Source organism: Heliangelus exortis, chromosome 5 (assembly GCF_036169615.1).
Source record: "Heliangelus exortis chromosome 5, bHelExo1.hap1, whole genome shotgun sequence".
NCBI lineage: Eukaryota > Metazoa > Chordata > Aves > Apodiformes > Trochilidae > Heliangelus > Heliangelus exortis.
The window spans coordinates 28,111,533-28,136,407 of NC_092426.1; the positions used below are offsets into that span (position 1 = coordinate 28,111,533).

At 34.6% G+C, this 24,875-nt stretch overlaps 1 long non-coding RNA gene across 1 annotated transcript in view; it reads right to left on the reverse strand.

Moving 5' to 3' along the window:
* Window positions 1-416: 416 nt before the first annotated feature.
* The window catches only part of LOC139796709 (uncharacterized), a 39,226-nt gene continuing 14,767 nt past the window's right edge, over window positions 417-24,875 (reverse strand). Inside the window, exons 2-3 of the long non-coding RNA XR_011726111.1 lie at window positions 22,523-22,677; window positions 417-958 (exon numbers count right to left, since the gene is read on the reverse strand). This is a non-coding gene — a long non-coding RNA (uncharacterized lncRNA). The remainder of the gene's footprint in view (window positions 959-22,522; window positions 22,678-24,875) is intronic.

Consider the following 24,875-nt stretch of genomic DNA (forward strand, 5'->3'; position numbering starts at 1 on the left):
ATGACAGGGTGAAAGCTAGCAGGAGTGGAACTAAAAAACAACTCAGCTTATGCAACAGGCCATGATTTTTCATGGCCTTTTCGAGATGCCCTTCCTTTGCTAAAAAAGACATTGAAGTAACTTCAGGATGAAACCTCCTCTGCCAGCTTTAGGTATGGAAACGAGAGCCTTACACCACATGCTGAAAAATCCTATGACAGTAAGGATCAACAGCCAAGTAGAGCCTTTCTGAAAGTCTTTCACCACAGAAAGAAAAGGAGCAGAGCAGGGGAGGTAAGAGGGTGTATAGAAGACAGTCTGACATCTAAGAGATATAGTACAGGTAAATGTTGTATTTATTGATTTTTAATCCAGCTGCATGTCTGATCGTGGAAAATGTCAGGACTCACAGCAGAAATATATTGCACAACCATGGTGAGAATTACAGAGTATCTGGAAACTAGGTGGATTTGAGAACTACTGAAAACAAGTAACATTCAGAATAATGCAGGGCAGCACACATTTGCAAGGTGCTAGTCTCCATGAAGGTGTTTTATATAATTGCCAGACTATAGACATTCTTGGTAAGAGGCTTTGTATGCTTCATTCTTGTCAAACCATTTTTACCTTTCTGATATTCTATGTCCATCATCTCTTTAAGCAAGTGCTCTCAGAGTAGAACTGCTGCTTTGTATCATGGGGTGTGAAAATAGGACATAATGTCATGGCCACAGATAACAAAATATCCTGCTCTTCCCAACCTGTTGTCCAGTGGGAACTCCTGTAGTCAGAGATTCACCGGTGTACGTTGATCTTCACAGGGTTATACAGGACACCTCCAGCTCAATTCCCTTACATCCTTGCAACTGAGTGTGTCCAATTGCAGAAAGATAAGGCACGAGTCTGATAGTGTTCATCAGCCAGGCACATACTCTGAGACATTTCACAAGAGGAGGAGAATCCGAATCTTGTCTTGGAGCTATGGAGGAGAATAAGAGTGATAATGCCAATACTGAACAGAAGAAGAAAGTGGGTTATAATTTTGGAAATATTGAGGAGTCAGGTAAATGGTATTATATTGACAAATACAATTCTTCCAGGACCTTTCTGAGAGATTTAGAAAGCATTATAAGGATTTTCATACAGTGAAGTTCTCAATTACTGTGTATCAGCTGAGCCATGTTACTGTCCCTAAGAGTGCCTTTTGGCCAAAATCATGTTGAGAACAATGCTGACCCTTTACTTTCCACCCTAGCTATGTTTAACTACATTGTATCTACTGAGTGCTAGAGAAGCATAGATGAACAGGTTAGTGGTTCTTCTGACATATAGAATCTCAGACTGTAAATCTGACATGATATCTATGTTTCATTCGATTATTTCCTAAAAAATGTGCTAAGGAAGAGTAAAATCAGGAGTACATATCCTAATTTACACAGAAGAAGATATCATGGTAAGAAATAAGAGACTGTGAAAAGATTCACAGATGTTCTGGGTATAAAACAGAAAAAGTTCCTAAACTTTTGGTCCAAGACAAGGCAGGTGCCTTCCCACCTACCATAAAGACCCCCCCCCTTAATGTTTGAATTTTCTTACATTAAGACATTTTCATAATCTCCCTCTATCCATGAAATAATAGCAGGAATTTGCAACTGTACCACTCACAAGGAACAATATTTACTTGTTACATGGAAGAGATTTGGAGACAAATCTTGAATTTCTTTTCCCTGTGTGCGTGCAAAACCCAGACAGGGTGTCCTGATATATGTTTTTTTCCAATGACTCCACATAAAATTGTATCACTTCTGCATAACTCTCTGTTTCCTGAGGCTAGAATCTAGAATGCCTATGTTGCATATCACTGACCATTGCCTTGAAGAACAACTGAGAGAGATGGACTCAGAGTCCATCACTGAGAAACCTTAATTTTAGAAGGTCAGTTAGCATTTGGGAGACCACGGCTCAAATTCTTCTTGCTGTGGGATGCTATTTTCCCAAACAGAAGTTCTACATGGCACATGGTGGCATGCAGGAACCTGCACAGTCCAGCTGTGTTCTGAGAAGACAAATGTGACTCAGGACTCGTGGCAAGAGAGGAATTAGTTACCTGTTCTGTGCATCACCTTTTGATAAGGGTTTCAAGGTCTAGTAGTGCTTATAGTAGCCACGAAGCTGTGGAGGTATTCTCTAGGAAAAGAAGACAAATGAGACAGCATGGAAAATGAGGCAGACAGCAGTGTGGCTGCTGAAGGGCAGTCCTGACACTGCAAAGTAGATAATGGGCATCTATGCCCCTCTGAGGAACCAGATTTATAAAGCTATTGTGAAGCTCAGATACGTGAGACTACTGAGGACTAAACTGGTGTGTGGTTACATTCGCCCAACAAGGGAAAAAATCAACTCCATGAGACTTTTAAGATGTTTGAAAAAAGCTTAGAAAGAAATATAAAGACTCTGATACACAATCAAGCTGTTGAAGGTTAAAAAGCTATTGTACATCAGCTCAGACACTCTAACTGTTCATGAAAATTCTCTTTCATTAGAGATCTGACTAGATGAAATTATCCCAATTTTTCAAGAGGAGAAGCCCACACATTGACAAGGAAGGAGAGGTGGGGAGATGAAAATGGAGAGGAGAGAGGCAGAGGGATGGGAGAAGGAAGCTACCTGCCATGAAGAAGCAAATAATTAGAAAAATGTCAAGTATAAAATTATGATTTCTGGAAACAGACAATACTTACAGATGTGAAAAAACGTAATTTAAACAAAAACAGTAAAGTGGCACAGAATTCAATAGGGTGAATTCTACATTAAGAGTTAGCTAATATAATAGGAAACAGTATGGTTTTAATTTCTGCCTTTTTACGATCACATTATTTGTAAAATGCAATTGATTTAAAAAAAAAAAAAAAAGGAACTGAATTTCCTTTCTGCAAAAACTTTTTTTACATTCTCTAATCACATGTGAATATTGATGCATATTCTTCTCCACTGTGTTTTTGGTGGTGCCAGTTGCATTCTTCTCCCTTTTGTCACCAGTTTTGTTTCTGAGCACTGACTGTTCCATTAGTCATGACTCATCAGAAAAGCATCATCATATCAATTCCTGCTCAGTGTCACCTACTCTCATTTAAATATAAACTCTGCCTGCTGCAGAGATAGCAAACATGTTTTCTTGCCTGGATATTATAATAAAATTTGAAGCTTCCCTTCCTTGCTTCTTCCAAGAGGAAGAAATAAAGTTATGGTTTTGTTTTGCTTTACCTCTCAAATGTTCATTTCTTCGTGCCAATTTCTTTCTTGTGAAGGATTTTTAATAATTTCTTTTACTAAAAAAGTAAAATAAGTAAATAAAAATGTAAATAAAATTAGCCTAGAAATTTAACCAACATAACGATGACACGGACATTTTAAGCACAAGACATTCTTAATTGAAATTGTTGGCTTTTCTGTTAAAAAAAGCGTTTGTAGATACCAGCTTTGTGACAAACAAGGCTAAACCTTGACAAACAAGGCTAAAACCTGAAAATAACTCTGAGTCTGGGTACTGTCATTAACATAGATGTGGTATTGATGGTGACTTATTCCCCCTCTAAAAAATTTTAAGAGAGCAAATCTTTAGTGGTATATCTACTTTCTTTATCTATTAGTCACTAGCACCAAAACCTTATAAATATGGTGACAGATACAAAGTAATTCTTGTATTTCAGAAAAAGTCAATAAAAAAATAGATATGGTAAAAGTCCAGTCAATAATCTTATAAGGCTAAACATTGCAGTCATTCTTTTCAAGTCACTCATTAGTTATCTACAGTACCCTCAATGATGTTTTTAACATATTATTTCAAGTCCTTTCTGTATTATTGAGAAGGGAAATATTTTTAGCTTGCAAAGCTCCATCTATACTCGAGGTCTGATTCATTGTAAATGAACAATTTCCCAGTGGACAGGAAACAACTGTGACAAGAGCATCAATAATACCTGTGAAAATCTATTGCCCCATTTCATTTTTTGAAGAGGCAGTTTTACGGAGAAATACTGGAGGAACGAAAAGGAAAAGGAAAGAAGGTGTAGGAAAACTTATTTCGTGTCTAAATGTGGATCAGTTATTCATTTTTTAACATGTCAGCTATTAAATTACTGCTTAAAACTATAAACCTAAGCCCATGATTTCAGTTTCAGTAGAAGAAACTGCATCTTGGCATGACAGGCCCTTCCTCTACAGGTAAAATTTCTGAAGATGACTAAATTACTTAGGTATCACTTTTGAACTTGAAAGACAGGTGCCTTTTGGGCATTTTCTAAAATCCCAGAAGATAGCTTAGATGTCCATGTAGTTTTTTGAATTGCCTCCCCATACTCTTGATATCCAGCAATCGTGAAGAAAGTTCAATGTACATGTCCAATGCTGGAAATCTGCCCCTTATGGAAGTGCTGTTGAATGTGTTCCTTTCATTCTGCATTGAAATAATTCACACTGAATTTATACAGCTATTAAATGTATTGTAATAATTTGACAATAAGACATTTTTTTTTAGTGTCTAAGCATTTAAAAAAATCTTAATTTTGGTAAACTTTTAAATTAATTGGGTCACAGAGTCTTATTTTCAGAAATATCTCCATCTCTGAGTAGTCTGTCCATTGAAAGTTACCATTTGGCTTTAATAATATTCGTAGGATGTATTTCATCTATTCACATTTGATCTATTCACAGAGAAGATATGCTCTTTACCTGTTTGATGGCAATTTTACAAGGACTTTAATGACAAATACCCGAATATAAATGATTAATAAGTAATTTAGTTTTGCAGTTGCAGAAAAATAAACTGTTCATGGTATTAGAAAAAAAACCCAATTTTTCAGTTGGGACTATAGAGGCTGCCAAGTACTTGTAAATAATTTGTAAAATACGGGAAGAAATTGCTAACCACTGCAACAAATAAAGGTAGAAATGCAGGGAATTCAGAGAAAATAAGAATCCTCAAGAGCATGCAAATTCCTAGTAAGGTGGTGAAAAGACTGGGATTTTTTCCTGAAAAGAAAAAGGAAAAATCAGAAATGTATGTAAAATATTGAATGATCCACAGAGCATAGCTGGAAAAACAAATGAAAAAACCCCAACACAAACACAAACACAAACAAGCAAAAACAACAAACATTTTCTATCACCGTTCTATGACAAAGATATAACTAAATAGTGGAAGGCTTGAGGTAAATAAAAGGACATAGTTCCTCACAGAACATTAAGTCACTAAGGCAAAGGAACTGAAAAGAGTAAAATGGAGACTGGACATGCAAACCCCAGTGTGGATCCGTGTGGCATTTTAACCCAAACAGTCTGGGTGACAGAGAGATCTTGACCCAACCTGGAATAGGACACAAGGGAGACCTCAGGTCACATGTTATGGCCCAGCACTCCCTCTGGATGAAAGGCACTGCAAGGGAAGGTTTATCCCACAGGGTCACAGGACTTGATGTTGCCATCTGTCTAGGGGGAGGATAACCAAACTTAGACCAGGACAAAAAGAATTGCAGTATTTATTGTGTTCTGTTTCCTATATAAAACTGTTCCTTGTTCAGCAGCTGTTGAGACTGAGGGTAATTGGAAGAAGAAGCTATAAACATGAAAAGAGAAGGGTTGGTACATAACCCATGACACTGGTGGCAGTATTTAGGAAATAGTCTTATGACCTACCTTCCTAATAAATGAGCAACTCAAAAAATTTTTCTTCTTGCTGACTTATATGAGAAGATAGCTGTGTATTTGTCATCTGAAAAATTATATTTGCACTGTAGTACGTATTATGCTTAGGCATTATTTTTCTGTTATTACTCAGATTTATTCAGTAGAATAAAAGTCTAAGAAGCAAAACAGAGATGATTTTCAAAGTCTCCAACCATGGCATGCATACCTGCATTCTTTGTCTGAATCTGCATCTGCTGCATCTACCTGTATCTGCTGTCTGAATCCTCATAAACTCAGTTCAGAGAGAGACTAAATCATTTTTTTAATATATATATATTTTTTTTTTTAGCTTGACTGGATTAAGAGCATCAGCAACTGGGCCTGATGGGTTTGGGCAGCATAAAAAGAAAATATTTAGCTGACAGCCCAGCCAGGATACCCATCTGCATAGATCTGTTGTGTCCATACCAGTTGTGGTATGGACTTCTTTCTCTGAAATTTATAAAAACTACTACAGATAATTAATTCATTATTGTGAACTGACTTCACAACACTTTAATTAAGATTGCAGATCAGCCTCAGGGCTGACTATTATTATGGCATTGATGATAATTTAAAAGTTGAATAGCACTGATCTGGACATGCTAGATTAGTCACTTGGAAAGAGTGTTTTCACTTCCTATTAAAAAGCCTCGTCTTTATCATATTATTTGAAAATCTCTTGCCTGATTTCCTGGCATCTTGCATGAAGTGAAGGCTTCTTGTATATATGGTAGCAATGATGACCAACAGTTTTTGGAGAGACAATTTGAACTGCAGAAGTCTGTAACTGAAGAATGGACCAACAACTTAGGGAACCACCAAAGGTGCAGAATATCAAACTCAAGATGGGTAGCCAGAGAGCCTGGTTAAGAGAGCTTAATCTACTGATGCCAAAATTTAAAATACCAGCTTTTGAGCCACATAAAGCAATGATTAAGGGTGTTGTTCTTAAAATATCTGTTGGAACCAGCCAAAAATGGAAAAAAAATTGACTCAGAATGAAAATACCTCTTTCAATATAACCATTGCTAAGACTGAGTGAGCTGTTATAGCAGCAAGTGAGCACAGTAACACCTGAACAGCAGTCCCTGTGCATACTGGAGACTGAATGGGAAGTGCCCTTTCCCCACTAGATGATTGAAAATAACAGGTGATAAGACAAGAGTTTGCTGTGAAAGAGCAATAAAATATAAACCTACAGAAAAAGTGAGCTGTTCTGTTTTGACTTGTTCTGTTGTTTTCATTTGTTCTTGGAGGTTGATTACTTGGATACAGCAAAGTAACAATTCCCATGAGCAATTTTCTCATTTTGAGAACAGAAAGGAATAATATCAGGTGGTGGAAGGAAGCAAGGGTGACGAAGGCTGGGAGTTGGGGGGGGGGAGGGCTTAACATTTCTTGGAACCCTCTAGGGTTAGTTCCCCTCTGAAGGCACTTACTCCTAGGAATGTTGCTTTTAGTAAGAAAGCTTTCAATAGTTTTCTTTGCTTTAAAGAGGATGGTGGAAGAAAAGAATAGCATATTCTATTCTCCCTCCCATGTCATCAGTCAATTTAGAAGACAAATTCCTGTTAGGGAAACTATATTAGAGCTTATACCTGAGTCAGGCTTAAAAAACCCAAACAAAATGAAGGAAAACCAAACCTTATTTGCTTTTAGGTCATAAATTGAGCTTAGAAAAAACTGTCCTTCCACTTGTACACAAAAAAGGTATTATCTCCAAATCACTGAGATATTAAAAGCCAGACCCCCATGATGCTGTTTCAGAAATTTGCACTCTAGAGTAGAACTCGAAGCAAAGATTGTTAATATTGTGGGTAACTTTTTTCTTCAAAAGAACTTTAAGATGGTTGTTTTGGGGTTTTTTTTTTTTTTTGTTGGTTGGTTTTTTTTCCTGCTTTCTTGCACACAGGAAATTGTGAATCTGCACATTTATAGAAATGATTAAATACTAAATATCAATCTGATTATTATTTAGTTTTCCAGAAAAAGAGGCCTCATTTTATGTACTGTTGTAAAATAAGAAACTTTCTTTGATACTACTTAACTGTGTGTTATAGAACGTAAATGGTGAAAGACTATGGGAAAGGTTATGTAATATAAAAAGAGATTTATTTACAAAAAAAATGTTTAGAAGTGTTTTGGTTTTGTGATTGTTTACAATTTTTTAAAAAGTTTCAACATAGCAAGGAATAGGATTTCATTATCTTGAGGTGTGAAGAACATATTCATATCTAAATTTGGACTTGCATGTTTGAAAACCCATAGGCACACAAGACTGGTCACAAATCTATGTACTTCTAATATTAAAATCACTTTGTAGAGTATTAAGAATCTGCCCTTAATTTCATAAAGATCACACTCCAAGGACATTCAGCCAATAATCTGTGTATAAAGCTTTGATCCTGTCCCTGATCAAGCTAGCTTTACTATTGATTCCTTATTATAATTTATTTAACATAAAAGCTGTTACATAAGGTGTTTAAAGTTGCTTAATGAGCTAACCGATTAGAGAAATGAATTTGAGATCACTTTGAACCCACTTTAATTTTCCCAAAGAACCAAAATTTATGAGGTTCAGAGTCCTGGAGGAAAAGTATAGAGCACATTTCTTTAATTAATAGGATATTTGGGAAGAAAAAAATATTCATTACTGAACAACTTTGATTTTTTTGTGAAACTGGAACATAAAATGAGCCCATTCTCTGCCTTGTGCCCTTGACACTAAGTAGAATTTGCCCTGTGGCAAACTGAAAATTCCTCACATTGACACAGACTACACTTCAATTGTTCATTATTTTTAGTGTAAGATCAGAATAGAACTACTTAAAATATCTTAAATATTTTAAATATAAAATAAAGTTATGGACGAGAGGAGAGGAGAAGAGAGGAGAGGAGAGGAGAATAAGCTGTGCTTGAAAGTATAACAGGAAAGTTTGCTCATGACAGTGTTCATCACATTCATTTCTGTATCCCAGTTTTAAACTGTTTGGACCTGTTTAGATTTCATGACCGTTTTGCACCTGGGTACTTTCAAGTACATTATTTTTGATATCTAACAAAGTAAATGAGGTCACAGGTCTTTGAAATAGAATGATAGGCAAAGTTAGTAAGGGAAAATGTTTAGAAATAAGCTCCATAAAATGGCTTTCAATTTTTTCAGTTGTCAGATCTGTTTGAATGGCCAAGATTTTGGTTTGTTATTTCTGTTTCAGTAAAAGGTATAATAAGTGCTTCAATAACTACCCTTACCCCTGGTTTCCTCACAATTGGAGTATAAACTCTGTCTCTGCCATCTTGACTTGTGCTGAATGTAGCCGTGTAATGGCTGAGGATCCAGCCAATTTAGACAGATTCAGGATGGAAAATAACTTAAAATTGAAATGTTCCCAGTGTTCAGTGCCTCAATGCTTGACAAAACATTAGCAACCTTTTATGTTCGTGTGCAAATCCCTGAATTAATCAGAGGGGATACGAACACTACTTTGTTATGGTGGCATAAAAGCTCTAGAAAATAGCCCTTGTTTAGTTTTAAGTGCCACTATCATGAATAGGACATGATGCAGACATTAGGAGAAAAACAGAAATAAAAGCTAGCTTGAAAATCAATTGTACATTTTAATATTCACATCCCTTAGGAGGCTTCTCTTAAGTGGTAATTTATGAAAAAAAAAGTATAATTAGGTTATGTCATTTATTTTTCTTCACACTCCCCTCACAAGAGGAGGGATGATCCACATTTGAACATTTTTTTATTTATTTATTCCTGATGCTTTAGAATATTTTTTTAACCTTTAAAAATCATGAAAACAAAATATATTGAAGGTACAGTGGAATTATAATTATCTGGGATTATAAAAAAAGCAAACCCAAGAGCAGTTTCAATGTCATTTAAGAGACAATGCAGAGCAGAACCCCTATATGCCTTTTGTACCCCTGCAAATCTCTCTGGAAAAAAACCAGAACAACAAAAACCCCTTACATTTAAAGGGGAAAAGCAGATCTTTAAGACAATATATCTCAGTGTGGTCAGTTGTTTACAGTCTTCTCCTTGAAAAGTACTATCTGAATTCTCCATTGATGCGTCATTTATCTTTTCTGGCTATTCACCATTTAGAACAATTAAACATGAAGCCTCAAGTATTTAATTATGTTCTCACTAAAAGAGGGATTTTAATTCTTAATTAACTTATTTTTTTTTCCTACAAGAAGTAAGAATAACTTCATCTGTGATTCAGCCTCCTAAATTCATTCTTCTATGATACTAACTCAAGCTACTAAACTGGAGTTCTGCTCACATTGCAGAACTGCCATTTGTTTTTTGTTTTGAAATTACCTCCATCATCTCTCAGCAGTTTGGAGACTGCTGTCTTTCTGATTCTGAGGTGCTCAGCCTTGACTTTTCTACTGTTATTCCATTTCACCTATGAAAATTAATAAGTTTATTTACTTGTTTCTGTATGAGTTTATTCTGCATTGATGATGCCTTCCTCTTCACAATTACCACAAAAATTCTTACTGTGGTCACTGTGTCACAGAAGAGCAATCCAACCACAGTGACTATAAGACCTGTGTTGTCTCAGAATAGGAACCTAACAGTCAGTATACAGAGAAAAAATAAAATCAGAACGTGTCTCATACCCTAAATATTGATAAGAAGTTTCACAGATCGAGGTATGAAAACTTTCTTCCCCGGTACTCTTCAAGGTGGCTGTTGGGCATCACAGTTATCTGCCCTCAAAACCAAAGACTAGTTCTAGCAGAGTTTTTCTAATGATTTTTAATACATTTTGGTATTATTATTTAGGGCTCTTGAGTTATTTTTGGAGAAAAACAGCAAAGTGTTAATGAAACAGAAAATGCTGGGAGTAGGATAAAATGTTGACAAAGGTATCCCTGAATTTTGTATGCCAATCAGGCACTGATGCTGCTGTACTGAATCTATTGATGTATTAGTTCTGTCAGACTTTTCTAACCTTCTAACACTTCATGGGATTCATCATCTCCAAATCTAGCCTTTTGTGTTAGAGGAATATTTCATCCCATCAAAAAATTATCAGATGGCATTGTTAAGGTTAATGGGAACTTCAAGCATAATGGTCACAAGGAGAGGTAAAACAGGAAGGGTTTTTTTCCCCTGATATGTATGTTACCCCATTTTTACTGGTTTTAATGCTTCAGACAACTATAAAAATATAAAAGTAAAGAAAGGAAGACTGTCAGTGTCACTGATAATAAACCAAAACCCTAATTTGAGCAAAGTGATCCTGGTTCTCATCAAAAATGACCAGCACATTTCTGAAAGTATTATCTTCAGAGTTGTTTAAAGAGTGGGTTGCTGAATTTATGACTCATAATTCAAAAAACTGTTACTGAGTAGTTTCTCATGTCTCAGAAAACTTGTATAGCTTCTCTAAGATAGTATTTTTCCTTTTGTATTTTTTTGCTGTAATTACACATTTATATCATTATTGTCATGACATTTCTGTATTATGTTATTTTTGAAGCCGGTCACTGACTGCAAGGTCACAGGAACTTTTGAAGTCTTATGAAAGCAAATATTAAATATGCATATGAAAATGTAATTGAATTAAAAGATAAGACTTTCTTTACTGATATATTCAAGTTAGCTTTTTTTGTGTTGACCTATGGATACAAGCATTTGATTTCCATTGACTTTGGAGGCCTGTTGCATGTTTACCTTTATGCATTAATTAAACATTTTGGTGCACTGAGAATTGGTGCTTAGCATCTTGTCAGATCTCAGTCCACTGTTCAGCACAGTTTAGACAATGACCTTCTTCATCATGCATCATGTAGCAAGAGAATGAAGGAACAATAATCAACCCTGTCAGTTGTTAAGAAGAAGCATTTGTGTTAAAGCTCACTAATGTATAGAAATTCCCTTTCTGACAATAGAAAGGAAATTATTCAGCACCCTTTATTAAAGATTCTTGCAACTTTTAGGCATTTTTAAAAAAATGTACCCAAACCAATTCTTATAAAAGCCAAACTTATAATGTATGAATATGTTCTTACAGAACCATTTTTCCTTTAGAATGAAATATGCTATTCTCTTTTCCTCTCCTTGTCTAATTCTGTTATAGTTAGTTTAATTTATATAGGAATATTATATCACAGATTTCTGTAGCTGTGCTAACAAAGATAAATGGAAACAAGGATTTCAATAAAACTTTGCAAACAATTCCATTATAGCTTGTCAAATGCACACAGAATCTCAGCTGTAAGTTGTTTCATTTATATGTCAGTTTTGTCAACATCACTGACTAAAAGTATAGCCCTCTACATTCAATCTCTGCACAAAAGAATAAGTTGACAATTCAAGTATGAAGCTTTTAACTATGTTTTTAGCTCTGCCATTTCTTACTGCCATACAAGATCTTATATCAAAAAAAGAATAATTCTGGAAAAATCTGACAGCAAACTTCTAAATTGTTTGAATACTAATAGCGTATTCTGAGTAGTGCAGAAAACCTACATAATTTTGTTTCTCCTTTTTACATTATTTCCATGAAAGTTGCAAGAGACAAATAACTAATAAAAATATTAACTCTGATTTATAGTTTGTTCCTACTATGTTCATGATGCTACTGTGCTTATAATTTACAACTGTTTACAAATAGATGTTTCACTGTTTGTGGGAACTGAGTTCTAAGGGCTTTATTTTTCACATCTTTTATGCCACCATGCTAAAGTGCCTATGGTATTCCTATTTCAAAATAAACCAGTCTACCCAGGAAGTGTAATCCTATGGGTAAAGGAAACATGCAGCCCAGAGTCACAGATAACCTGGCAAACCCCTGGCATTCTTTGCAGCCCTGTCTTTCTGCTTGGGAATCAGTTTGTGGATTTCAGAGAGAGAATCAATTATTTGATTAGGCAAAAGAATATATTTATGTAACGTTTGAAGATTGCAGTATGAGTTACTTATTTCTCATTTAATTGTCTTTTATATATCTTTACAGATTTTGTAAAAACCTGTAAATCAAACAAACAAAAAAAAACAACCCAAGAAAAACAGGAAGCCAGTCACTATAAATCCAATCCAATGTCAATTATTAATTCAAGAAATTAGATATAATTAGCAAATGAAGCTCAGCTGTGGGACTGAATTGAATCTTAGACCATTGAATTAATACATTCAATAATCAAATACATGTTAATACAGGCTGCCATCAGTTCTTATAACTCTTACCACAGGAACTGAAGTAGGTTTTTTTAGTTTCTTATCCACAATAGAAGCAATCGTTTAAACTTGCCCTACTGTAAAAATCCAAATCCACTGACATTCAGCCCTCAGGTCAAACTGAGATTTTTTTCCTGAAAATGCCTTGTGTACTGGGCAGCTCCTGTCTACCCCTGCTTCTTTTTGTTCCCATTCAGTCTGCATTCTGCAGTCCTGAATCTCCAAGAGTCAACTGATCATAAATGTTCTCTTACAGAGGTAAACTACATTCTCTGGCAGCTCATGCAAATATTTTAAAGGAGAGCACTGTTGTATTTAACAAGGAGAATTCCTTTAGCTTTCTAGAGCTAGGAAATTATTCTCAGTGCATTCCCAAGGAATGGGAATTACTCCTTAAGGAAAGGAAGGCTGAATATACATGTATATGTATAGTAAAGAAAGTGTAAAATATATTGAAAAAGGTATAATTTATAAAAAAGATGTATAAAAACATGAGAAAACCAGAAGTGAGACCTAAAATCTGTAGGCTTTGTGACATTTCAAGGCATATGCTATTAGAATCTGTGTTGTATTTCAAAAACAAAAGATAATTTTTCTTTCCTTTGATGATAAACAAGTGTGATACTAAGAAACTTTTCTGTTCCTTCCTTAGACAGCTGGAGAGCATACTTCTGTGGGTAAACTAATCAGTTACTAAAAAATAAAGCCATTTGGCAATGACTGACATTGGCCTTGATAAGATGGTTAAATCAATTAGGGAGGAACATATAACAAATTTTGGAGATGAAAAAATATTTTAATGGAGTACAGTAACTCCAAAAAGCTTAGCCTAACAAATAGAAATTAAGCTTTGTTTGAGATCTTTTGGATTTTAATTTGTGCACATCTGCACTAATTTAAACTTTATTGGTGTGATACAGACTCAAACCCAAAAGAATGTCAGTTGGGGAAAGGGATGATGAATAAGATGGAGAAGAAATATTCTGCCCTTATAGGAGCTGTCTTAAACAGGGACTTACAACGTTGTTTCCATTTTTCTGTTTAAAACTTTACATAACCATTTTTATTGCCTATGGGTAACAGCCAATGTCCTATGTTGTTTACTTAATTATCCTGAGAACAATCTACATAATTATCTTGCTATAATTGGTGTTTCTACTATTGTTGTTTTATTTATTTTATAAACCATTAGCTTTATTAGCAATACAATTTTCATGCCAATAAACATATTAGAATATCTAAATTTCTTCCTTGCAGTTAAATACTCATAAGCTTAAGACATTGCTTATTGAAAGTCACATGACATCAGCTAATTACCAACATTCTATAGCAGAATACATTCATAATTTACTAAAAATAATTGTTTCTCCTTATTATTCTGCAGCTACTCCTATGACAAGAAAGTATTACTCTTCTTAATGAGCCATCCTCATTAGCAGCCAGCCTTACCTATTGAGTTGCCCTTCCTGTTTCCTGCATTTATGGAAGAAGACTAAAAAAATGCTGCTCCCATACCTTGTTCAAACAACATGGTTGCCTGTATTAGAACCCAGGCTTCTGGCATCTTTTTTGTAGATGAGCAAACACTTTCTTCATGACAGGAACAGATGCAAGCTCCCTGAGTCTTACAGACCAAACAACAGGAGGCTGCACTGCAATGCTTCCTAGAATGTTAGAAATCAAAGCTGAGAGATGGGATCTACAATTTGAACATTTACAGTGTGCTAATATGGTTACAGGTCTCCCAGGGAGGGCTGTGCATGGTCACCAATGTTCTCCTTCACATTCAAAAGGCCTGGAGATAACAAAATATTTACAGTTCTGTCTTTATGACCTCTGAGGAAAGCAATCCAGGTATACCTTTTGAAAAAGAAGAAGATCATATGTTCCAATTGTTGGGAAAAAAATAGGAAGTCTTAAAGTACAGACTGTTTGAAAAATCCCCATTTTGAGAGCTCTTCACAGTATCAGAGCAAATACCTGAAAACATTAATAACAGCAACTCAAACAGATCCTACTCCCTCTTTAAAGAAAATAATACACAGCTTTAGCTACAAACATTTTAAGTCCAGTGAATTGAAAATAGAAACAATAAATATATCTGTACTAATTACCAAACACAATAAAAGAAATAAATGTTACCAAATACTCATGAATAATTGTGATTACAAAACCACCAGAGTAATTATTTTTTTCCCAGAAAACATGTCTAAATAGAAACAAATTCAAGGCACATGTGATATGCTTGTGGATAAGCCCTGAACAGAAGGAGAGGTTAACATTTTTAGCTAAATTATGCATTGCAAATGGCTCACTCAGTTTTGTTTCATTTGCATAAGTGGCCCTGGTTCAAAAACTCACTGATTGCAATGGAAACAATTTCACTGGCTTAATTTTTTATTTTTTAAGAGCTGTAGGATAGGGGGAAAACAGCTCAAAACACCCTTTTACAGACCACTGTCCTATGCTTAATTAACTTGGTAACAACTTTTTTTTTTTTTTTTTTTTTTGTAAGTTAAGTTCTATAATTGACTGTCTGGTGTAAAGACATTAGAATTTTACTGAAAATGGAAGATAACCAATTTCCAGTTGCAGAAAGAAATACTCACTAAGACCTGGTGCTTCATCCCCTTAAATTATGTTTCCCCAGGAAAAAAAAAATGTCTCTTACTAATGGTCTTTGGAAAACTTTGTATTTTAGGGATGTTAAGACAGAAAAAAAACATATGCTGTTAGCTTGGTAAATTTGTTTCTGTTTAGGGAAGTGGTAATGAGTTGCCTGGAGGTTTACATCAATGAGTTCTGAGACATGGAAGGAAGAAAAGGAGTACTGATAAATCAACTTCTGTGATTTTTCTAGATTATTTTTAAACCTTGCATCTTTCAGCAGTGTTACTTAGTCACCACTGTTTTTAAACTGTTAAGAGTATCCTTACTGGTCTTCTGTAAAGCATCAGCCATGGAACTAGAAAGCTCACAAAAATAAAATGTGTGATTTATAAAAAAAATTTTAAAATAGTCAATCAGTAACTCAGATATGCATTATTTCTCATTCAGCCAAATAATTCAGGAAGTGTTATGACTTGACCTGAGAAATAATTTTCAGAGCTTCATCTTTATTTCATTATTTGACTACAACATAAGAGAGATAAAAAATCTGATTCACAACTAAGAATGGGATTTTTTCATTATTTTTTTTTTAAAGTTGATACTTTCATAGGGCTGTGCAGAGTTCTACAGAGGTATGTCCTACAGGTACTTATTTTTATTTCTACTTCATGTCTTTGCACCATTCTCACAGTGAGCTGCTGCATCTGCTGGTCATGATGGACAATTTTGTTGTCAGTACAGACACAGTTAATGAAAATAGGAGAACATTTACAAGGCTCATCAAGATTTTTGAACCGATAAGGAGCCTAGAGTGCAAGGGTTAAAAAAGGGACCTAGCTAGTATGCTGATCTTGTCAAAGAATTGACTCTGGAGTGAATGCTATCTCTGATAAAACTCTACAGAAACATTGCTTGAAATATCAGCTTTGTAATTGCAACCTGGAAAATGCAATTGTTTTCTTTCTATTTTATCTTATTTAACTAAATTAATTATTTTTCTCAGCTTTTTAGGCCTTGCTGTGATTACTTAATAAGTAAACTCCTCATACACAGCTGCAGTTCATTTATGTTCAATAAAGGAACCCTCTTTGGTATAGTTTTAGATTGCAGATTTTCAGTTCTGGGTGAGAAATGTAAACTTACATCAACTTCACATTTGTATATAGAAGCAAAGTTGGGCCATTTGGACATGCATTGGTTCCAAATTTGGCACAAAGTCAGCCAAAGCAGCTGAACTTCTGTGAGCAAAACTGAATCCTGGATCTAACTGATATATTTTTACTAAAAGAATCATGACCAAAACTCTTTGAGGAATTACTGCAGTGTAATTCACTTGTGACACATTGTTTTAACCTAAAGGGAGATCTGGATAAAATTAACAATTGAAAATGAACAGTAGTTTTGGGTCAGAATACTTATCACACTAGAAAAGCCATCTTCCTGGACATAATGTGGAATTTTCTTTTTTATCCACATTTATAAATGAGCAAAAGGATATTTCTGCAGGTTAGAAGACTAATCTGGAGTTTGGGAGCTTCACACAGTGCTTTGTCAATAGAGGATTTTTTTAGTCTTTTTTTTACTTGAGTAAGTAAATTACTGATGTCTTTCATGTATCAGTGAGTTAAACCCATAAAATCAACACTTTCTTATCTGAAAAGACTTTTGGGAAGATTAATAGATTTAAAGTGATGAGTAATATAATTACTATAACAGGAACAGGTCTTTTAGAACTACTGGGGGCAGATATATTCAGAAAAACAAAGAGTGTTTAAACTTTAACTAAATGCATTAAAAAGACATTATGATCATGCACTTGATGTTACCATAACTTAGGTGTTAAGTCGATTATATTGATTACAGCTGTGACAGTGTAAGGATATAAATAATGTAAAGACTGTAGGAAGACATAGTGTCTTTTTTTTCCAAATCAATTGGTATAGCTTGAGAAAAGAGGCAAGTTTTTGGATCCATAAGCTCTTCTGCTATCAGAAATTGAAAAAGTAATCTTCAAAGCTAAATGCAAGTTTCTGAAGAAGTGCTGTGAATGCAACAAGATTTGTTAATCAGACTGTCTGAAAGAAAGGAGTTGATATCAGAATTCTATTAAAAGAGAAAGATGAGATGAATTACCATGATCCATGAAACTATTATATCTAATGGTTTTTATGATTTTGTAGAGCTGATATTATTTTCCAGCCTAACATTTTGAAGGTTGTTTGGTTTAATTTTTTTTTTTTAAATGTAGGTTTATCTTAGCAATAAATACTGAGAAGACAGAGGTGAGGTGACTGATTTTTTTTTTTAGTGATGATTAGGTTTTCACCTAGTCAGTCATTACTAAGAGAACATTAGCATATTTTCTATGTAAGCTTATTCTAGTGTGTGACGACTGTTTAATTGCATGCCAGTAATTTCCACATCTGTAGGTACTGACACATTTGCATGTGTTGCTCAGATATAGTCAGGTTTGATTTTGTGCCTGATCTTGGAAATATTATTTCTAAGAAAAGCTGAGAGCCCGATTGAAAACCAGGTTCTGCAAAGGTATTTTCCCAGGCAGGGCCTTTGATTCTTATAACTCTTAATTGCCTAGTGATTCTAGATTCCAGAATGAGTAAATAATTTAAGAAGATTCTAGGATGGTTCAGCACTTGTTTTCTCTCTATTCTGTAGTCTCTGTCTACAAAACATTTGGACTTCTTTTCTGTAAAAGTCTGCTTGTTGGATAAAATTCTCATTTGGATTGTAGAGAAGGGAATCACAAATTCCCCAGAGCACACACAGGTGCTTTCCTGTGAACCCCTTAAAATATTAATTAGACAGTTTGACAGAGTTATCACATGTGCAATACACATCAATGACTTATTTTTATTTGTATTGTGGGGTAAATCTTTATGATAAGGTCAGTAAGGAAAATCCAACAGAACTCTCTCTACATGTGAGTACTGGGCTCATTTGCACAAAAGATTTCTGGAGAGAGTAGATACTCAGTTCAGTCAACATTTTGTTAAGAGCAGTGGAAGGCCACAGGCAGATTTATGCCAGCATTCCCTAACATACAGATAGTGCAAACTATATGCATTGCTACTAAACAAAATGTTGAGGCATTTAATCCAGATTTTCCACTAATCTCTTTTATCTGTTTAGCTTAGGTTTTTCCACTGCTAGGACAGCTTCATATTCTGTGAAATCACTGAAATTAAAAATTAACTTTGTCTTAATTTGCAAACACATAAAGAACCCCACACTCTCTATACCAATTTTTTGTTTAAAGCAATGCTAAAGCAACAGCTATAAAATTAATTTTAGGAAAACTTACCTGAAGAGTTATTGCACCCATATGCCATTAATTTGAAATGAAGACTAAATTACCAACCGAAAAAAAGCTGTTGCAGCAAGATTTGGGGCTATGCTCCCTGATAAGAATCATGAAAAGCACTGGAAGAAGAATAATTACCTGAAACCACAGGAATATCTGTTCAGCTTCACCCCTCCACTCCCTGCTTTGTGTTCCTCACTCTTTAGGCATATTTATTTATGGAACACTTGATTCCCTTTTATTATCAGAGTAATTGGATATATATGTAAGAAGGCTTAGGTTTAAAGCTTACCATTTAGATACTACTGCTGTTAAATGATCAGCATTATATATTCTAAAATGTGAAATATTTTAACTCATCAGAGTAGCTTTTTAACTTCATCCTATTTCTTACTATTTTTAGAGAAAATACTTCATCCTAATTTTAAAGCCATGACTGCCAGAATCTCAACAGTCATTGCCATGAAATGACAATGAAAATAATATCAAACTTTAATTTAATCAGTCAGTTACATAAGATGAACTTCCAGACGGAAATCACATCCTAACATGAAGAGAAATCCTGCAATATATCACTGACTTTGTTGTTCTATTCTGAGTTAGACAAAGGGTAACTGAAAGAGTATTTGGATTATGGAAAGATGCTTGTTTAAAGGAATCTTTAAAAAAAAAAAACAACAAGCAGAAACCAAAACACACGTAAAACCAAAACGCAAACCCAAACCTCTGTTAAACAGAATTCCAGAAGCACTGACTCTAAGCTGGTTCCATAGCTTTATCTTCATCTTTCTCAATGAAGTCTGTGTGGTGGAAACTACTTCGAATTTTTTGTATTTTTCATTTATTTTTAAACTGGAGACACATTCTCTTGTCCATATTACAGACACCTGTGTCTGCCATTTTAGGTTCTCTAAAGTATTTAGCATTTCCTTAAAAGAGTTAACCGGTATGACAATGGACTTAGAGGAGATACATGTTCTCCTGAGACAGCTGCTTGAAGCAAGGAAGGATACATAGGCTGTCTAAATTACCTCTAGATATCAATGTTGAATCAACTAAAGCCCATCATAGATTATGAATAAATACAAGCCTTATATTTTCTTATTTATATTTGCATGTTCATGTTTCCAAACATCTTCTCCTCTGTTATTCTCCTTTTTACTTCCCTCAATATGATGAATTATTCTGAAAATGTGGTACTCAAAATACTCTAGCTAAGACTTACCATTATTAAGTAGAATGAACTATTTCTCAAATACATATTTTTGCTATTTTTGGAAGCATTCTTTTCTTTTTATGTGAACCTCTTTCAAAACACACTGTTGCCTGACTTCACTGGTCATTTAAAATTTCTGAAGTCAACATCTTGAACACCAAATACTTCCTGTTTAGAATATGATCCATTTCAAATAACTCAATAAGGGAATTAATAAAGTTTCCGTTTTAAATTGGTACCAGTGTAAATACCAGCTAGAAACTTGGTATGATTCAGTGACCTGAAAACAGGGAAGTCTATCACTTCTACTTCATAGGCATTTTCTAACACCACGAATCTCATGAAAGAAAAACATTTCTAGCAAAGTTTCAAAAGAATTCTGTATAATCAAGATGACATCAACCTCATCTGTTGGGAACTGAGAATTCTATGAATCGACCACCTTAAATTATTCAGCAAAGTTCTTTCTGAACCTTGCCCTTCAAACAACTGCAAGTTACTTGAAAATTTTATTTCTTTGTTTTCTTATGTGCAGTTCCAGAAAATCTGTATCACTTCCACACTGTTTTTTGAGCTCTTTCCATAGACTTGCCACCTAGCAATTATGCTGTAAAAACCTGGGCAGGGTGATGATTCACCACTTTCAAATTTCAGGCACATCGTAAAATCTTCACCTCCTGCACAGTGAGGGCGGCTATGCTCCCTGCAGGCAAAATTACTTAAAAGAAGCTCACCGAGGATAAATCAACCCCATCAGAATCACACACTGCAAAGATAGATAGCCCAGCTTACATACAAGATGCCTTGCACATTATTCTGAAATGTCAGTAGCATTTATATCTGTTGTTAAAGAGAAAGGAAAGGCTCCTATGTGGATCCAACTTTTATATTTTCACCATTTCATAAAAAAACCAGTCACAGTTCCTATATATTCTGAATATTTATATAAATTCATCTGATTAGCTTAGGAACGAATGGAAGATTTTCCATCACTTTGATGTTTTTTGATACACATCAAAATGGAAAACTTTGAATTTTTTTTTTCTATTACACATTTTTATAAGTTAAAATATACATCTCACTCCTCTCGTGTTCGGTTATGAAACTGAGCAAAAGAGCTGATACCAGAGCTGGTATTTGTAGTATTTTTACATGCAGTTTTTTACATGTCTGCAATGCAGATAAAAATGTTAATTTAGATTTTTTGTCTGAACCTACCTGTAAGTTACATTATGCTTTCCGTTTGACTGGATCTTTGCTTATTCAAGACTCACATTAATTGACTAAAATGATTTTCATTTTTTAAATAATGTATGTGAATTTCAAAGAACCTGAAAAGTTCACAAGAATGATAACTGCTCAGAATATTTTGAATGTTTAATGATGGTTATGGTTCTTGCTTCAGAAAATATTTCACTGTCAATGAATTCTCTTGTATAGCTATTTTCATTTAAACATAAATGTGTGACAATACAACTGCTGCCTGTGACAATCTTTTATTTGCATATAAGAGGAAGTTTCATATGCAAAACTTATATCCAAATAATGTAAATCTGTCATGATAGGTGCAATTTCAGACCTGCATATAATAAATTATTTTCCTTTCCATTTAAAAATATAAACAAGTGGTGTCTGGATGATTTCAGAGGCAGTGCACAAAAGTGCATTGAAATTATTTCAGAGAACAATTCATTACATCTTATGATATTCTGAGCAAATTTCACGCTCACAAAATTGATTCATTCAAGAGAACCTAAATTATTTAGACAACTTAAATAAAAGGTTATGGCTATCACATGCTCCAATTTTAAAACATTGGAATACTGAGAACTTTATATTTTTTTCCTGTTTTCTTTTGGCTAATATGAACATCAACAAATCATTCAGTTTTATAATTTACAAATACGAAAAGTATCAAAATTAACACTTGAGGCCTGACCTATAATAAAGAGATTAACAGACAATCTTCTGCTCCCTTAATTCTCAATACACTTTTTGGAATCTCTGTATGGCAGCTTCATTTTCTGCAGTACTCAGTACTGATCATTCCACTGTATACTGAGCACATGAAAACCTGTCCTCTTGATTTGGCTCATAAGTGAGAGCTGAATTGTTTTGAAAATATGGCTCTTGTGGGCCAAACTCTTGAAATATTTATATTTATGCTTAATATTTACTCAAGAAAAAGCCCCAGTCATGCTGTGACTTGAATTTCAAGAAGTTTACCATAGAAGAATCAGTGTTATGAATCACTGAGACAAATGCTTTTATTTAATTAATTTAATTTAGTAGAATATTTGTGAATGACCTCGGGATTACATTAGGCTCATGGTTTATTAATTCAGATTATTTTAAAAATACATTTATTCTCCCTTTCTTTAATTAATGCAACTAAACCAAAACATTGCATCTAATTTTTAAAACAGATAGCATCAAATGAGGGTAGGTGGTGCAAACGTACCTGGTGCTTTCATCGAGGCAGTACGTGGCCTTCATTATGTTATTTAAAACTAACCCCATAGAGGAGGAAGTCTGCTTTATCTTGCTCTGAGCTTCTGCTTTTCCCATACACCTGCAGCTGGTTCAGATCCCAGTTAGTACCTTGTAGCACATCACCTGAGAAGGAAAGAAAGGGAGGGCAAGCAAGCAGCTGCTGGTAAAAAAATTAAAATTTTTATGCAGAATGAAACAAGGATCATGGTGTGAGGTTAGCAGCTGATACAAAGTTCGGAAGGAAGAATCTCTTATTTTCAACCGTGAATTCTGAGAATTGATTGTATCAACCAGGATAGTGAATCCTATTTACATACAGTCAGGTCAGTTATTACACTGATTTAGAGAAAAAAAGATAACCAGGCTTTTCTGTTTCAGAAGTCACTGTTATTAACATTATTTTGTTTTAAAAATACAATGCAGATATGAATGGAATTACAGGCATAAAATTTGCTTTATTTGAGAAAATGTATTGTGTTTGGTGCTTATACATTATTGCCATTAAACCATTATGAAGAGCACTCAGACCACCAAGCTTGTTTCATTTTAACAGCTTCATGCCATAACATGCCCTAAAGAAAATGGAAACACGTCAATCTGCTCTTACCGTATCACCCACATTTGTATTGATCTGTAGAATTTATCTATTTTTATTGATTAACACATCACCTCTCAGCTCAAATTCAAAACATTAGAGAATAATTGAATTCAAATTAAGGTAAATCAAATTCTTAAATAATAATACCATGGGCCTTTTGAATCTACACTCACAACAACAAATCCTTTTAAGGTCCCCAAAGCAAAATTAGTGCCATCAAGTATGTATGGGGGCAGAGGGGAGTAAGAGACCAATTTAATGTGAATTAATCTGCAGTTCATTAGCAAACACTAATGCTGCTTTTGGGAATGAGGAAATTAGCAGGATTATAATTATAAGCAACAAGTGTCTTCATAAACATCTAATTGCTTGTCAAGGATGTACAATATACTGTGTGAGGCTGTTAGGTAGGATTCTTGCGTGCCATAAATCAAGTTTTCAGTTGTGTAACAGATTGTGTTTGTAATGTAAAACTGTTTCTGAAGAGATATTACAGTGACCAAAGTAATTTCACAGGTGTCAGAAGACCTGGTGAATTGTAATAAAAAATGAATTAAAGCATGGTTTCTTTCTTTATCTGTGTAGATTAGGCATACTACCCTACAGCTATAGCCAGACACGACTATCAGATAAGTCTGCTCATAAAGACAATAAACCAGCACTAGACCCTGAAGGAGGAGCTTCAAAGAGAAGATCTCATGTATCAGGCTTTCTGGTCTCTGTCAGGGTTTGTGTGTGTCCACAAAAATGCAAGCAGTGTTGTGAAAGAAGAGAGGCAAGCCAGTTCCCAGTAAGTCACTTTCTTTAGTCATAGAGAAGAGATTGGCTGTCAGGGGAATCAACTTAGATATTGATTCCTATGGGGGCTTGTTAGGTTATACAGCAGACATCCAGCAAAAAACCTTGAATAACAAACAAGCCTGCCAGGCAGAATTGTTATGATGCCCGTGGCTGCTCTAACCACTCTCTTCTAGCAGGATCACTTCATGGGATACTATAAAGAGCATGAAAGGGATTTAGAATATCTATGTTGCCTAGAAACTGACTTAGCCTTTTTATGGGGGAAAAATTTCTACACTCTCAACTCTTCAAAGCCTTTCCTGTTTTTAGTAGGTTACAGACTGTATTTTGGATTCTGATTCCAAACAGCTTTGTGGATGCTACAGGAGATGAGTTGTTTGTAAAACTTGCTTGATACAAATTTCATGAATGTAAAATCCATTGATTCCAGAAAGACTTACATGAAAGGCTTGAAAGAGAAACATTTCTACATGCATTTTATGCCTGTTCTAAATTTGATTTTGCACTTTCTGCCTCATTTTTATCGTTTGTCAGTTTAAAGGCCTGCATCAATGATACAGCCATTTGCAAGGTGACAGGAGTGACACACAAACACACAAATAGATTAAAGTTTCTGCAGCTACATAGATCTAGATTAATGACTGCTGTGTTTCTTATAAATGTGCTCTTGACAAGATCCTCAGATGAAATATCCTGTTCTAAAAAACTAAGAAACATAAAGAATACATTGAAGTTACTTATAAAATTTAAATGTGTAGATATTCCTTTTGCCTTTCATTTAAGCAGTATCCATAGGTACTATAGAGGATGGGGACATAAAAACAGCAAGGATGAACTACTGCTTCTCTTGGTTTAGCTTCCAGTGCTATTGACTCAGTTCCTCAAATATTCTTACACAAACTTCCCCTGGATTTTATCATTG